This window comes from Triturus cristatus, unplaced genomic scaffold, assembly GCF_964204655.1.
Source record: "Triturus cristatus unplaced genomic scaffold, aTriCri1.1 SCAFFOLD_262, whole genome shotgun sequence".
NCBI lineage: Eukaryota > Metazoa > Chordata > Amphibia > Caudata > Salamandridae > Triturus > Triturus cristatus.
This window is the reverse complement of record NW_028187334.1, coordinates 133,985-150,240: the sequence shown is the minus strand read 5'-3', so window position 1 is coordinate 150,240 and position 16,256 is coordinate 133,985. Positions and strand designations below refer to the sequence as shown.

At 40.2% G+C, this 16,256-nt stretch overlaps 4 non-coding genes across 4 annotated transcripts; all 4 read right to left on the bottom strand.

The window, feature by feature from the left end:
* Positions 1 to 1,168: 1,168 nt before the first annotated feature.
* TRNAL-AAG (transfer RNA leucine (anticodon AAG)) lies at positions 1,169 to 1,251 on the bottom strand. Its single transcript has one exon. It is a non-coding gene; the product is annotated as a tRNA-Leu (tRNA).
* Positions 1,252 to 1,437: 186 nt separating this feature from the next.
* Positions 1,438 to 1,520, bottom strand: TRNAL-CAG (transfer RNA leucine (anticodon CAG)). The gene has a single exon. It is a non-coding gene; the product is annotated as a tRNA-Leu (tRNA).
* Positions 1,521 to 2,152: 632 nt separating this feature from the next.
* Positions 2,153 to 2,235, bottom strand: TRNAL-UAG (transfer RNA leucine (anticodon UAG)). Its single transcript has one exon. It is a non-coding gene; the product is annotated as a tRNA-Leu (tRNA).
* Positions 2,236 to 16,144: 13,909 nt separating this feature from the next.
* Positions 16,145 to 16,227, bottom strand: TRNAL-AAG (transfer RNA leucine (anticodon AAG)). The gene has a single exon. It is a non-coding gene; the product is annotated as a tRNA-Leu (tRNA).
* Between the last annotated feature and the right edge of the window lie 29 nt (positions 16,228 to 16,256).

Sequence of the window (16,256 nt, the reverse complement as noted above, 5' to 3'; positions counted from 1 at the left end):
AGATAAATGCATACACATAAGGGTGTTAGTGGGGTTAACACTGTCTAATCATTATGTTGTAGTAATCTTTATTTTGTCTCTTTAATTAAAGGTGGTCTATTGTGGCCTATGGAGGCCTTTATGAAATAACTGAGAATAATTTGAAGCCTGGCTGAGCTGTGGTGCAGGCGAAATCTGTGATGTGACAAGGGAGACCCCTGCTGGAATTCGGTTAAAGACAACTGACCGTAGTCCTTGTATGGAAATTTCCGTGAGGACATCAGCAAGCTTGGAGGATCTCCAAAAGAAATGAGTTGTCCTTGGTGAACAAAGGGCTTCTGAAAGAACATTGTGCTAAAGCCGGTTTGCCGAGGGAAATGAACAAGATGGATACTTTAATAGTTTCTAATTCTTGGTTCCTGTTCCGTAGTTTACGTATTGTGACTTTTCCTGAGCGGAGATTTCAAGATGTTGCAAAGTTACATCCCTTCCTTCTCATTCTGCTCAGTGATACAGTTTTACTTGTCGAATTCATGTGTGTTTTCATTGTATTTTGCATTATAAAACTGCTAGCTTAGGGAGGGCTCTTCCCACTCTTTTCCGTCGCCTTTGCCGCGTGAACTTGCGTTGCCGGGGACTGATGCTAAGGACCTGGTCCTGAAAGACTTTACCGAGAGACTGGTCCTGACCCGTTCTGACATTTAGTTAGAATAGGTAACTATGAGAAATGATTTATTCTGATTTTACTTTGACTAATTTTAGATAAAGCAATATAACTTTAAAACATGGTGTTGAATATTTCTTTCCTTGTCAATTATTGAGTATTTTTGATCATTGTTTATAGATTGTTTATATTATGTTAGATAACCACTAAACTGGTCCTATCGCCTAGATATAGATGCAGGGTGTTTTAGAAGTTTTCTTCCCACAGGTTTGCTGCTGGTAGAGTATTAGAGTGTATGTTAGTGAAATGGGCCCTAGCGTATGATGAATATATGTGCGTGTAACTGTGTGATTACTCTATCCGTGGTAGTGGGCATATTTTAGGTACCCTGATCTGTATCAATAGAATAGGGCAAATGCATTTGCAGTTGAAACTGAAGTTTGGTACTTATTCAGATATTATTTACATTGCCAATTTTTAGCTGAGATTCTAAAGGAACTGAGAGAGAAAATGGAATTCAAGTTTTGTCAGAAGTGGGATTCGAACCCACGCCTCCACGAGAGACTGCGGCCTTAACGCAGCGCCTTTGACCACTCGGCCATCTTGACCCCATGCTGCTTTTTCATCTAAAGGGTGCGAAAGATATTAGGAACCAAAAAATGCACAGAGCTTAGGACAATAGTGGCTAGAGCAAGAACAAAACTCACTGCACTCTTCCAAGAAGACAATCCTATAAGCCACTGTGAGGGAAATGATCATATTTCTCAAGAAAAAAATTAGAGTAAACACAGGACTGTCAGAAGTGGGATTTGAACCCACGTCTCCAGAGGAGACTGCGATCTGAACGCAGCGCCTTAGACCACTCGGCCATCCTGACTTGCTTTCCCAGCATCTTCCAGAGGCCAGACAGCCATGCAGGTGAGGTACTGAAAAGGAATGCCCTCAATTTATTTATCCTATTATATGCACTTCCAACAGATCTTTGAACAATCTGTACAGAGCAGGACCTATGGAGAACTCTTTAGAACTTTGAGGCGAACAAAGAGAAAGTGCTATTCACCAGCCACTTGAACGGCTCAAAGCTGCTTTGAAATTGAGACAATAGCCACCTCTTGGCTGGCTAAAGCAATTTCAACAAGGGATCTCAAAGTCACAACATAGGGTGGAGTATGCAAATTTAAGCAGCCCCTGATCAAAGCCCTGAGGAAATTGCTGTAAGTGTGCTGGAGTCCAGTTGTCTACCAGATGAATGGCATTCTTCCAAATTTGCAGGGCCCGTCTGGCCAGGGCATACAAGAGCATGACTCTTCCAGATGACCTCTTACATGGGTCCTATGCTCATTTGGTAAGGATTGCGCTTTGTCAGCAAGACGTTATAGAACCTAAATATATGAGAAACCCCATCTCTCTTGACAAGAGGAGAACGGAATAACGTGCCAGGTGAAGACCAACAGATGCAACTTCCATCAGATGTTAACCTGATAAAGGAGATTAAATCTCCAAAAGGCATGTCAGAAGTGGGATTCGAACCCACGCCTCCAAAGGAGACTGTGGCCTAAACACAGCACCTTAGACCTCTCGGCCATCCTGACAGTATAGGCTTTTAAGAAATGAATAAAAGTTACTCAGAAACGTCTACCTCCATGCAAGCCTGAAATAATTTAAACCTTCAAACACAAGGTGCAACTTTATGCACAGGACAATAAACACAGAAGAACACATACGAAAGCACTTTATTTCACAGGTATACAGTTTTCATACTTTTAGAACACCACATACCTCTCACCAGCTATTTAGGGTCCTGTATCCGACTCACAACATTTCCTTGCCTGCGACCTCTCTCTCTACACAAACAACTACAGCACAGGAAGTAGGAAGGCAATAGGTGGGGCAGTTTATGCAAATTTATGCTGCCAATGTGCCTTGCAGATTCATGCAGGATTTCTAGATCCTTGCTGGATACAAGAGAGTAGGCCTTGTTCCAGATAAACTATCCCTAGCAGGGAAAGTCTGAGCACAGGCACTCTTTTGCTCTTTAGCCCCTGGCCTGGGACTCACCCTCACTTGCTGAGGCGTGAAATTCTGCATACCAACTTTGCACAGAAGGTATGTTTGTGGTTGTTTGGGGATGGGTGGGAGGTCAAGAGCAGGGAAAAGCAGGTCTCCTTCACTACTAGACTCCTCTTCTATGCCTCCCTGCCGTTCACTCACTCTGTCTTTGTTTCATTCTCTCCTTCCACAACACTCCTTCTCACTCACTCGCTCTATCACTTGTATTTTTGCCCTTGCTCTGCATTCTATAGTGGAAACATCTCTTGAATGAAGCATCTGAAAATGACGTGACATAAAATTTAAAACCTCCTTATTGGAAACCTAAAACATCACAAGACTTAATGTAACCCATTTCTTTCATAAAAAAGATTTTTAAAGTACCCCACAAAAGAAATATAAAACACCACGAGTGCTAGAAGAATATTACATTAACGTTAAAGATAGTGCTGGAGCAGAGTTTTCTGTCAGAAAATTCTGGGGCTTTTGAAGCTCTGGCATGTCTATGCGTTTATTAATTTATTAATAATTAACAACTAATTATTTGTCTTGTGCAAGTGCGTTCTATTAATCAACCTGTTTGTCCTAACACAAGAGAAGGTTACACGAGGGTTAGCATGCGTGTGCTGTTTTTGTATTTACAATAACGTGCAAGTTTTCATGTTTAAATGTTGCTGGGTGCTATTTATTTTAAGCACAAAACGCTGTCTGAATTAATGCTTTTTATGTCACAAAGCTAGATAAATGCATACACATAAGGGTGTTAGTGGGGTTAACACTGTCTAATCATTATGTTGTAGTAATCTTTATTTTGTCTCTTTAATTAAAGGTGGTCTATTGTGGCCTATGGAGGCCTTTATGAAATAACTGAGAATAATTTGAAGCCTGGCTGAGCTGTGGTGCAGGCGAAATCTGTGATGTGACAAGGGAGACCCCTGCTGGAATTCGGTTAAAGACAACTGACCGTAGTCCTTGTATGGAAATTTCCGTGAGGACATCAGCAAGCTTGGAGGATCTCCAAAAGAAATGAGTTGTCCTTGGTGAACAAAGGGCTTCTGAAAGAACATTGTGCTAAAGCCGGTTTGCCGAGGGAAATGAACAAGATGGATACTTTAATAGTTTCTAATTCTTGGTTCCTGTTCCGTAGTTTACGTATTGTGACTTTTCCTGAGCGGAGATTTCAAGATGTTGCAAAGTTACATCCCTTCCTTCTCATTCTGCTCAGTGATACAGTTTTACTTGTCGAATTCATGTGTGTTTTCATTGTATTTTGCATTATAAAACTGCTAGCTTAGGGAGGGCTCTTCCCACTCTTTTCCGTCGCCTTTGCCGCGTGAACTTGCGTTGCCGAGGACTGATGCTAAGGACCTGGTCCTGAAAGACTTTACCGAGAGACTGGTCCTGACCCGTTCTGACATTTAGTTAGAATAGGTAACTATGAGAAATGATTTATTCTGATTTTACTTTGACTAATTTTAGATAAAGCAATATAACTTTAAAACATGGTGTTGAATATTTCTTTCCTTGTCAATTATTGAGTATTTTTGATCATTGTTTATAGATTGTTTATATTATGTTAGATAACCACTAAACTGGTCCTATCGCCTAGGGTGTTTTAGAAGTTTTCTTCCCACAGGTTTGCTGCTGGTAGAGTATTAGAGTGTATGTTAGTGAAATGGGCCCTAGCGTATGATGAATATATGTGCGTGTAACTGTGTGATTACTCTATCCGTGGTAGTGGGCATATTTTAGGTACCCTGATCTGTATCAATTTCTCTGGTAGCAGAGGATGGTTTAGATGGTTGTCTTGATCTGATAAGATAAGATTGCTTGTAAATTAGCTTATTGATTTTTGATTTATTTTGATGTTTTTGGTACATGTACTAATACTATATGTTGGAGTCGTAATGTTGAGTTATATGTAGTGCTTCTGGAACTTGGAAGCTGGAAGCAGTTCCGTAGTAGGGCAGAGGAAGGTGTATATGCTGCTCTCGGGAAAGGCGGGATTGTAAGGAATTACGTGTGACAATTGAAGTTGCGCGTTCACATTGTCTGGGTTCGGAATCAGTGACATTGTATGTTACTATTTAGACATTTCTGGTATATAAGGAGTGTGTATCGTAGTGAAGGTTATCTGTGAAACTCTGGTCTTAAGTCCCAGGGATCCGTAAGGATTGCCGTTAAAGCTTATTGCGGGAGGAGTAATAGGTATTCTCTGAGCTTGTTTGCAGAACTGGGCGGAGGTAAGCTGCTTAGTTGTTGTGAGTTATAATTCTGTACAGAGGCAGATTGTGCGCTGTTCTCAAGAAGCAGGATTTTGTGTGTATGTGCTATATTTTTCTCGTATGAATGTGCGTGAATGCATATACATTTATTGATTGTAAGACTCTTTTGGATACGTCCTAGAGGAAACAGTTATGAGATGTATGTAAAGTTGTTGATTCTTGAGAAATAGACACTCTTTTACTATTCTGTGGTTAGCGAAGCAGACAATGGAGATGTTTTTATGTTGTAACTAATAGATTTTGTAGAAATTTTGACACACGAAGTCTACTGAGAGTTTTTGTAAAGGAGGGGTAGACCAGTGACAGAGACAGGAGACAGAGACTGCAGCGGCTACTGACGTCAGAAGGTTCGCGCACTGATTGGATAGTAACTCAGAATAGGGTTCGCGCTAAGATTGGTGCGTTAGTGTGAGTCGCGCAGGGATTGGAAGAACTGTTTAGTGACGTAGACGCTCCATACAGAAAGAGTAGAGAGTTTGGTAAGCGTTAAAATGTATTACCAAGAAGAGAAAAAGAAGAAAACCTTCTTTGGAAAAGTTAAGAAGTGGTTTAGTAAGGATAAAGAGGTTAAGACAAGAGAGGGTGAGTTGCTACCTCCAGCGAAAACACCTGCATCCTTCATGGTTGCGAAATATGGATTACATACCTGTATATGGTTGCAGAATTGGGTTAGGTATACTAAAGAAGATGGTATTCTAGCATTCCCAGAACATGGTTCATTTAATCTGGCCGTGTTGAGAAATTTACGGGAAAAGATGTTATGTTTAGACCCGAAGCCGAGACCTACACAGTTCGAGGCTTTAGTGGAATGGGAAGAGGAAGTTCATGACAGAGAAAAGCAAAGGTCTGGAGGGTATTACAGGTACATGTTTGGGAGGAGGCATGATCGGGAAACACATCAAGATGGAATGAAAAGATGGCGAGATGCTTGTATGTCAGAGGGATTATATCCAATGAGAACAGTTGAAGCTTCTGCTCCTTCGACAGAAAGAGCTTCTGAGTCAGACATGAGAAGGTATGGAGAGTATGAAGATGAGGTTTTAAATGACATGATTTACAAAAGACCACCTCCATATAGATCAGAACCAGATGAGAGTACACCAGTTGTTTCTCCGATAAGAGATACAGTTGAGAAAGAAAAAATGACACCTGAATCAGGAAGTAGTAGTTCTTTCAGAGAGAGAGAGAATCGAGGTAGTGAGGAAAATGCCAGAGCCAGACAATTAGCAAAGACAACAACAGAGCTGACTGAGAAAATTAAAGAATTAACGATGAATCTGGAAGCTGTTACGGTACCTGTAACTATAGGTCCGGTTATGCCTGTATTTGACAAGCAGAAGACAGGTGAGAATGGACTGGTGATTCCATATGTTTGGAATGATTTGACAAATTCAGCTGGTTCTTCAGGAGATTCGGATAAAAGGACAGGGAGAAATGACCTGAGACAAACCAGACATGATACATGTAGTGAATTAATGGATGTTAGTGAACCTAGTTGTTCAGGAATGCCGATTTTAGAACCGCAGAAAAAAGTGGTTCCAGTAAGAAAAACAGCAGAAATAACAGTGGACGATTTAAACGATTGGATGAAAGTTCTTCAGAAAAAGGATAAAGATGCACAAGTTATTGATGTGGTTAAATTACGTATAGAATTAGAAGAGCTTGTGACAGGAACAATTCCGACAGAAATCCTGAAAAGTCATCATGATGGTGAATTATTGTTCATGTGCAAGAGCATAACATGGAGAGCAAAAAATACACATGATAGACTGAGAGCGATAGCAAATGAGCAAGGGGTTGACATTGATAGAGTAAAGGCTTTGCAGAAAACGTACAGGATGGATTTCACTGAGAAAGACATTGAAAATTTGAATACTTCTGGTAGAACAGGACAGATTAAAGAAATGGTGGCATTACTGCGTAGATGGGGTGATGTAGAAAAGTGGAAGGATAGGTGGTATAAAAAGAGAGAGGAATCTGAGGATAGAACAACTGTTTCAGCAGCATTTCCAGTGAGAGAAAAAGAGAAACCAGTGGAGAATTATCCTATGAGAGAAATACCTGGAGGAGGGTATGTACATGTTCCATGGACCAGACAGGATATTTTATCATTTACGAATGATTTCCCTCGATTGAGAGAAAAGCCCGTCGAGTGGTATAGGCAGGTAGACAGGTTTGTGAAATTGTCAAAAGTGCTGTGGGTTGACCTGAATAGTCTGTTTGATATAATTGTTCCAGCAGACTTGTGGACTGAGTGTAAAATAGTTGTGAGTTGGCCTAGTGAGGAATATCCAAGAGATCCAAGAACAGGGGCACCAGATCCAGAAGTAATGAGGAAGTATGATCAGGTGATGGTATACCTGAAGAGTAAAGTTCCTCCAAAAGAGACAGACTGGGTTAAGATAGATCGAACACAACAGGAAGCAAAAGAATCAGTTCATGCTTTTTACGAAAGGCTGATACTGGCTTTTAAACAATTCAGTGGAGATGAACACCTGGGTGACAAGGATTTGAGTCATTTTGTATACCGATTTGTATATGGTCTTAGACCTGAAATTGGTGAGAGAATTCGTGAACACACAGTGGATTGGCAGAGTAAGAAAGTAGATGAGATTCTGAGACATGCAAAATATTTCAGTGATGAAATTGAAGCAAAACAAAGAAAGTTGAAAGAAAAAGCAATGTGGGCACAAGTGAAAGTTGCAGAAAGACAGGAAGCACAGTTAGTGGAACAGGCAAATAATCAAGGAAATAATACAGGGAATAGACCAAGGTTTGCAGGAAAAGGAAGGGGAAGTCTTGAGGAAGCAAAGAAAAAGTTCCCGTGTCACAACTGTGGCCAACTGGGACACTGGAGATCTGAATGTCCTAATCCACCATTAAATGAGGGTAAATCCTTAAATCAACAGGTGCAGAATGAAGGGAATAACCAGCAGCAACAGCAACAACAGCAGAAAGTTGTGAGACAGCAGCAGAGTCAAGAGCCAAAACCACCTTTACCGCAGAATAGAGGGGTACAAAAGTACAGTCAGGATTCGGGATTCTTCAATGATGAGCAGGTAAACAAACCAAGACGTACTAACAAGGTACAGCAGTACTTGTTAAAGAGTGAAGGGAGTGAGTCTGAAGGTGATTATTGACGGTGCCGAGGAGAGGAAGAAGAGTGCATACTTGGTGCAACTCTAGAAATAGACCAGGCAGGACCATTTGTGGATGGGAAAATAAATGAAGAGAGTGTTACTTTTTTAGTAGACACAGGTGCGACAAGATCAACTGTCAGGTCAACAGATGTTAGAAATCTTCCTCTCTCGGATGAAGCAATCCAAGTAGTTGGTGTAGCGAATACACAAATCAGAACACGTCTTACTGAACCAGTGAAAGTACAGATAGGGAAATTTTCAGACATGCACAGATTTATTGTCTGTGACACGAGTCCAGTGAACCTGTTAGGTAGGGACTTATTATGTAAGATGAACTGCACGATTTTCTGTACACCAGATGGAATAGCTTTTGAGACACCAGATGATGATGTTTTCTACCGCATGACTCTAGAAAATAGAGAAAATGAATTAATTGGTGCATTTCCAGTGTTCAATCCGGAGGATCTGCCTCAGGTGCTGAGAGACACAGTGAAAAGAGCAGTTTGGGATTTTACAGGAGAGGATGTGGGATTGATGAATAATGTAGATCCAGTGAAAATTGCAGTGAAAGAGGGAATTGCATATCCTAACATTCCTCAGTACAAAATGACACCAGAGATAATTGAAGGGATAACTCCTATAATTGAGAAAATGATTCAGCAAGGAGTCCTAAGAGAACTACTGAGTAGTCCGTGTAATTCACCGATAATGGGACTGAAAAAGCCTAATGGCAAGTTCAGGATCGTGCAGGACCTGAGAAAAATTAATCAGATTGTGGTGGCATGTTGTCCCATCGTGCCAAATCCATCAGTGATTCTGTATCAAATTCCACATGACGCTGAGTGGTATACAGTGATTGATTTGTGTCATGCATTCTTTTCAATTCCATTGCATCATGACAGCCAGCCGATTTTTGCATTTAGGTTTGGCCAGCGCATTTTAGCATGGTGTCGTATCCCACAGGGGTATACGGAGAGTCCTTCGATATTCAATCAGTTATTGAAAAAATCGTTGGAAAGTCTGATCATGCCTGAAAGCTCAGTGCTAGTGCAATACATTGATGACCTACTTGTGGCATCAAAGACACGTGAAGCTTGTGAAGTGGATACCATAGCTTTACTGAATCATCTAGCAGATGGAGGGTTAAAGGTATCCCCAGCCAAATTACAGTTTTGCAAGAAAGAGGTGCATTATCTTGGACATAATATTGAGAAGGGTCTGAGAAAAGTGACTACTGACAGGATCAAAATAATCAGAGAAATGAAAGCTCCAAAAACCCAGAGAGAAGTGAGAATGTTCCTGGGTATGGTGGGATATTGTCGTCAGTGGATAATTAATTTTTCTCTGATAGCAAAGCCATTGATTAAATTGACAAAAAGTGACATGACAGATCCATTGGATCTGGATGCAGAACAATTGGCAGCATTTGAAGAGCTTAAAACAAAAATGTGTGAAGCTCCAGCTCTGGGTATGCCAGACTATGAAAAAGAATTTGAACTGTACTGCAGTGAGAGAAATGGATGTGCACTTTCGGTGTTAATCCAGAAACATGGACAATTGAGAAGGCCTATTGCGTACTTCTCATCGACACTTGACCCTGTAGCTGTGGGTTTACCAGGTTGTCTAAAATCTGTGGCTGCAACATGCAGAAGCCTGGAACAGAGTGAGGGAATCATAATGGGGTATCCTGTAAGGGTATTCGTACCTCACAATGTGGTAATTCTTTTGACAAGAAGCAGAACTCAGCATATGTCAAATAGTCGGTTGACTAAGTATGAAAAGGTGATTCTGGGAGCATCAAATGTGACTCTTGAGAGATGTACGAATGTGAATCCAGCAACACTTTTGCCGGATATTGAGAATGTGGGTATAAAGATGGAAGATGATCATGATTGTTTGGATGTGCTTGAGTACTGCACGAAACCAAGACCAGATATCAAGGATGTTCCCTTGCCAGAGAATGATCATGTGTTGTTTGTGGATGGATCATGTCTGAGAAATGATAATGGTGTGCTATGTGCAGCATATGCAGTGTGCAAAGTTTCAGAAGTTATGGAAGCATCACCATTGAAAGGAGTAAAATCTGCGCAAGTTGCTGAATTAGTGGCATTGACAAGAGCTTGTGAGATTGGGAAAGATTTGAAAACAACTGTGTTGACTGATAGTCAGTATGGATTTGGAGTGGTGCATGATTTTGGCCAACTGTGGCTACAAAGAGGTTTCTTGACATCGAGTGGAACTCCGATAAAGAATGCTGAGCTGATTGGAAAATTGCTTGAGGCGATACAGCTGCCTAAGGAGTTAGCAGTTGTAAAATGTGCAGCACATATTTCAGGAGAGGATTTTATCACTGTTGGCAACAGGTATGCTAACGATGTGGCACAGTATTGCGCGAAATTAAATCAATCAATTAACAGGGAAAGAGAAAAGAAAGAAATGTCTTTCCCTTCTGTGATGTTTACTAATGTCCTAGAAACGTGGGATGAAGTGAAACAATTACAAGATGAGGCAGGAGAAGAAGAGAAACAAGATTGGGTTAAGGCAGGATGTGCTCCAAGAGAAACAGACCATGTTTGGGTCTACAGAGATGGCAGACCAGTGATGCCAAACTCAATTTTGTCGTCAATGGCAAGGATGTATCATGGCCAGGGACATCTGGGGAGGGATGCGATGATTAGGTCCTTTAAACAGACCTGGTACAATGCAAAGTTTAGGACAATTGCGGAAAGCATCTGTCAAAGATGTTTGATTTGTCAGCAATTTAACACTGGGAAAAAGACAGTGGTGAGTTTAGGGACAATTGGCAGAGAAGGAGGTCCTTTCACAAGAATGCAAATTGATTTCATTGAAATGCCCCAGGTGAATAGACTGAGGTATGTCCTAGTGGTAGTCTGTTTATTTTCAAGGTGGGTGGAAGCTTACCCGACAAGAAGGAATGATGGATTGACAGTGGCAAAATTACTGTTGAGGGAGTTGATTCCTAGGTTTGGGTTTCCAGTTACAGTTGAATCTGACAGAGGTAGACACTTTCAAAATGAACTCATTGGTTTGATTTGTGAAGCATTAAAAATACAGCAGAAGCTACATTGTGCATACCGACCAGAGGCTTCTGGTGTGGTTGAGCAGATTAATGGCACAATCAAAAACAGAATTGGAAAAATGTGCTTAGCCACTGGCATGAAATGGCCAGATGTTCTGCCTCTAGTCTTGATGACTATGAGATCTACTCCAGATAGAACTACAGGATTGAGTCCGCATGAAATCATTATGGGACGTGCAATGCGCCATGCATTCGTGCCTGTGAATAAATTGATGACAATAACTGATGACATGATTTTGGATTACTGTAAAGGCCTGGCTGACGCAGTTCATTCTGTGTTTCACCAGGTTGGAGAAGAAGCTACCACACTTGAGAAGAAGCAAGCCCATGATCTGAGTCCAGGAGACTGGGTGAGGATTAAGGTGCACAGACGAAGAAATTGCTTGATTCCAAGGTGGGGAAGGCCGAGACAAGTTATTCTGACTACAACGACTGCAGTAAAGTGTGCTGGAGTAAGACACTGGGTACATGCAAGTCATACTCTGAGAATTCCAAGCCCGAGAGAGGGAACTGGTGAAGAGTATTATGAAGAGTCAGATTCCAGTGATGGTGAAGATCCTGAAGATACGGAATCAGTGAGAAAAGAAGCAGAGAGAGCTTCAAGAGATTCACTGCGAGTATCAGAGGGAAGATCAGATTCTGTAAAAGAGCCTGAAGTTTCGAGTAGCAGTGGAGGAAAAAGAAAAGAAAAAAGAAAACACACAGAGACTACTCCTGAATCGGAAGAGGAGGAAATTGAAGAACCACTTGAGATTATTCTTGAAGAAACAGGGTCAGAAAAAGATAGAGAGGGACAGATTGCGGAAGACCCCCGAGGAGGTGTAGGGAACATTGATGAGGAGCTAGGTGAAGGGATAAGTAGACAGCAAGAAGATTGCGTGTCGGAGACCCGAGGAGGGACAGAAGTAGGGAAGTCTCAAACAGTGGTGAAAGAATCTGTGGAAGAAAAGAAAACTGCTAAGAAACGAAAGCAAGAGGCAATTGAAACAGAATCGGAGGATGAGAATGAACAAACAGAAGGTCGAGTTCTGAGAAAGAGAACTTCGATTGGAGGAAAGGGTGTTAAAAAAGTGAAGCCGAAGAAGGTCGTAAAAGGAGATCGTTGGCCTAACAACAGAGTGAAAAGACTGAGATACAGGATAATAGGAGCAAATACATCGGAAGCTGAACAAGTGAATGAGGTATCCAGTCAAACTTCAAAAGCTGAAGAAGAAGAATCAAAGAAAACAAAAGAGCCAGTAGAAATAAAAAGAGTTAAAAGACCCAACCAAAAGTACAGATCACCGGAATGGTTTTATGTGACACTGTCTGTAGAAGGAAAAGAAGAAACAGTGCCTCAAGATAATCCGGAAGTGGTCTTGAGAGAAGTGGTTGAGGAAGATACTGGTGAAATACTGAAAGTACTCTTGACTGACATTGGAGAAGAGTCAGATACTGAGGATTTGAATGTTGGAGATCTGATACAATTTGATGTTGAAGAAATTGGAGTGAAAAATGATGAATATCCAAACTGAGTAAAAGAAGGATTCACTTGGACTGAGTGAACAGAAAGATCTTGGAAGAAGCTGAAGAGTTTGGAATAAACGTTGGAGATTTGAAGAGTTCTAATTTCAGTAGTGGAGTAGTAGAAGTTAAAGCAGAATGGCTAACATAGAGAATAATCAAAATAGATGTGCCTTCTTTAAAAGGTGGTGCAAGATGTGCTGCTGTTGTACTGGAATATTAATGCTTCTATGGGGTGTTTTAGTTTTATTAGTTACTTTTAAGGTTGAATTTGGGATGGACACAGAAAATATGACTAATATAGAGAAGAATTCACAAAAAGTAGTTCCAATTAGAAATAGTTACATACACAAAGATAGGTCAATTAACAATTTTTCTGGTAATGTTTTTTCTAAACTGTTATATGAATATGTGAAGACAATGGAAGTGAGGGATTGCTATGTCTGCATGCAGTTTCCTGCATCCGTTTCAGAGGGTGTTACTTATCACCATTTACCAGCTACATATGGTATTTCTTGTAGTATTTTAAGTAGTGTTTTTTATTTGTTAGGGAAAATAGATTATAAGATGTCTAACAGAGATAGTATTTTTGGGCATTTGCCAATGAACAAAGAGCTAAATCCAGCTAAAGAAGCTAACACTTTTGGTGAGATTTTTATTGAAGAAAAAGGACTAACATTAGATTACATTTTTAAGAATAATTTAACTTGCAGTTTGAAAGAAGAAGAGAAAGCTTTCCTGAATATGGTAGAGGAAAGGAGAGTGAACATGCATGAGAAAGCAGGGAAATATGAAGTGAGTGAGACTATTTGGGACATTGAAATGGGAAAAGAGTTGAGAAATGGGGCTAGTCCAACTTTGGCTCTAGATGCACCGCAGAAGGGTAAACTATGCATTACCAGAAGGAAATCCCAATATGATACATATTTTGTGGGGACTAGTGAGTGCCATGATACATACTTCGTTGCGACTGGTTGGGGTTTCAGAGGTGGAGAAGATACAATTTTTCCAGGAGTGTACTATGTGTGTGGAAACAAGGCTTATTACAAGTTGCCTGACCATTGGTATGGCACATGTTATGTGGGTTTGGTTTTTCCTAAGATTTTTCATACAGATAAAATAAGTGATGTAGAAGATATTAACCTATTAAAACGTTTTAAGAGAGAGACTTGGTCTGAAATAGTGGGTGATATTTTTGGGGTTTTGATTCCAGCAGTGGGAATTTCTTTAAATGCTTATGGAATTCGGAAATTGTCCACAGTGGTTGATCGTTTATCGACAAATACCGCAGGAGGATTTCTTTTGGTAAATACGGAGTTAAGTGCCGTACGTGCCATGTCTATGCAAAATCGACTTGCCCTTGATATTCTTTTGGCTAAGGAGGGTGGAGTTTGTGGAATTTTGAAAGTTCAACATTGTTGCACTTACATTCCTGATGAAAGTAAAGACCTGAAGGTCTATATCAAAAATATTACTGATTTGCATGAAGATTTAGTACCACTTGAAACTGGGAGTTTATGGACTAAACTAGCTAATAAGATGATAGCTGTTAAGGATTTTATTGCAAAAATAGGTAGTACTATTATAGGTAGAATATTGTTTCCCTTGTCTTGTATAATTGTTGCTTTGCTGATACTGAGATTAGTGTGTGTGTGTTGTAAAAACAGGAGAGGGAAAGAGAAATTGAAAAATGAAAAGAGAAATAAGAATTCGAAAAATTCGAAAAGAGAACCAGAAGAGATTGAATTAGAAGAATTGAGGGAGAGTGTTTATTTAGAGACTAAGAGAGATGATGAAAGAGTGACTGGTGTTTAATGTTGTGTAAGGGGAAAAGACATTTCTGATTTCTCCTAAAATGGGACTAAATTTTCACTAATTTTTTTCTCCTAAAATGGGACTAAATTTTCACTAATTTTTTTTTTTTTTTTTGGTTTATTTGGTGATAAAATCACCAAAGGGGGGATTGCTGGAGCAGAGTTTTCTGTCAGAAAATTCTGGGGCTTTTGAAGCTCTGGCATGTCTATGCGTTTTATTAATTTATTAATAATTAACAACTAATTATTTGTCTTGTGCAAGTGCGTTCTATTAATCAACCTGTTTGTCCTAACACAAGAGAAGGTTACACGAGGGTTAGCATGCGTGTGCTGTTTTTGTATTTACAATAACGTGCAAGTTTTCATGTTTAAATGTTGCTGGGTGCTATTTATTTTAAGCACAAAACGCTGTCTGAATTAATGCTTTTTATGTCACAAAGCTAGATAAATGCATACACATAAGGGTGTTAGTGGGGTTAACACTGTCTAATCATTATGTTGTAGTAATCTTTATTTTGTCTCTTTAATTAAAGGTGGTCTATTGTGGCCTATGGAGGCCTTTATGAAATAACTGAGAATAATTTGAAGCCTGGCTGAGCTGTGGTGCAGGCGAAATCTGTGATGTGACAAGGGAGACCCCTGCTGGAATTCGGTTAAAGACAACTGACCGTAGTCCTTGTATGGAAATTTCCGTGAGGACATCAGCAAGCTTTGAGGATCTCCAAAAGAAATGAGTTGTCCTTGGTGAACAAAGGGCTTCTGAAAGAACATTGTGCTAAAGCCGGTTTGCCGAGGGAAATGAACAAGATGGATACTTTAATAGTTTCTAATTCTTGGTTCCTGTTCCGTAGTTTACGTATTGTGACTTTTCCTGAGCGGAGATTTCAAGATGTTGCAAAGTTACATCCCTTCCTTCTCATTCTGCTCAGTGATACAGTTTTACTTGTCGAATTCATGTGTGTTTTCATTGTATTTTGCATTATAAAACTGCTAGCTTAGGGAGGGCTCTTCCCACTCTTTTCCGTCGCCTTTGCCGCGTGAACTTGCGTTGCCGGGGACTGATGCTAAGGACCTGGTCCTGAAAGACTTTACCGAGAGACTGGTCCTGACCCGTTCTGACATTTAGTTAGAATAGGTAACTATGAGAAATGATTTATTCTGATTTTACTTTGACTAATTTTAGATAAAGCAATATAACTTTAAAACATGGTGTTGAATATTTCTTTCCTTGTCAATTATTGAGTATTTTTGATCATTGTTTATAGATTGTTTATATTATGTTAGATAACCACTAAACTGGTCCTATCGCCTAGATATAGATGCAGGGTGTTTTAGAAGTTTTCTTCCCACAGGTTTGCTGCTGGTAGAGTATTAGAGTGTATGTTAGTGAAATGGGCCCTAGCGTATGATGAATATATGTGCGTGTAACTGTGTGATTACTCTATCCGTGGTAGTGGGCATATTTTAGGTACCCTGATCTGTATCAATAGAATAGGGCAAATGCATTTGCAGTTGAAACTGAAGTTTGGTACTTATTCAGATATTATTTACATTGCCAATTTTTAGCTGAGATTCTAAAGGAACTGAGAGAGAAAATGGAATTCAAGTTTTGTCAGAAGTGGGATTCGAACCCACGCCTCCACGAGAGACTGCGGCCTTAACGCAGCGCCTTTGACCACTCGGCCATCTTGACCCCATGCTGCTTTTTCATCTAAAGGGTGC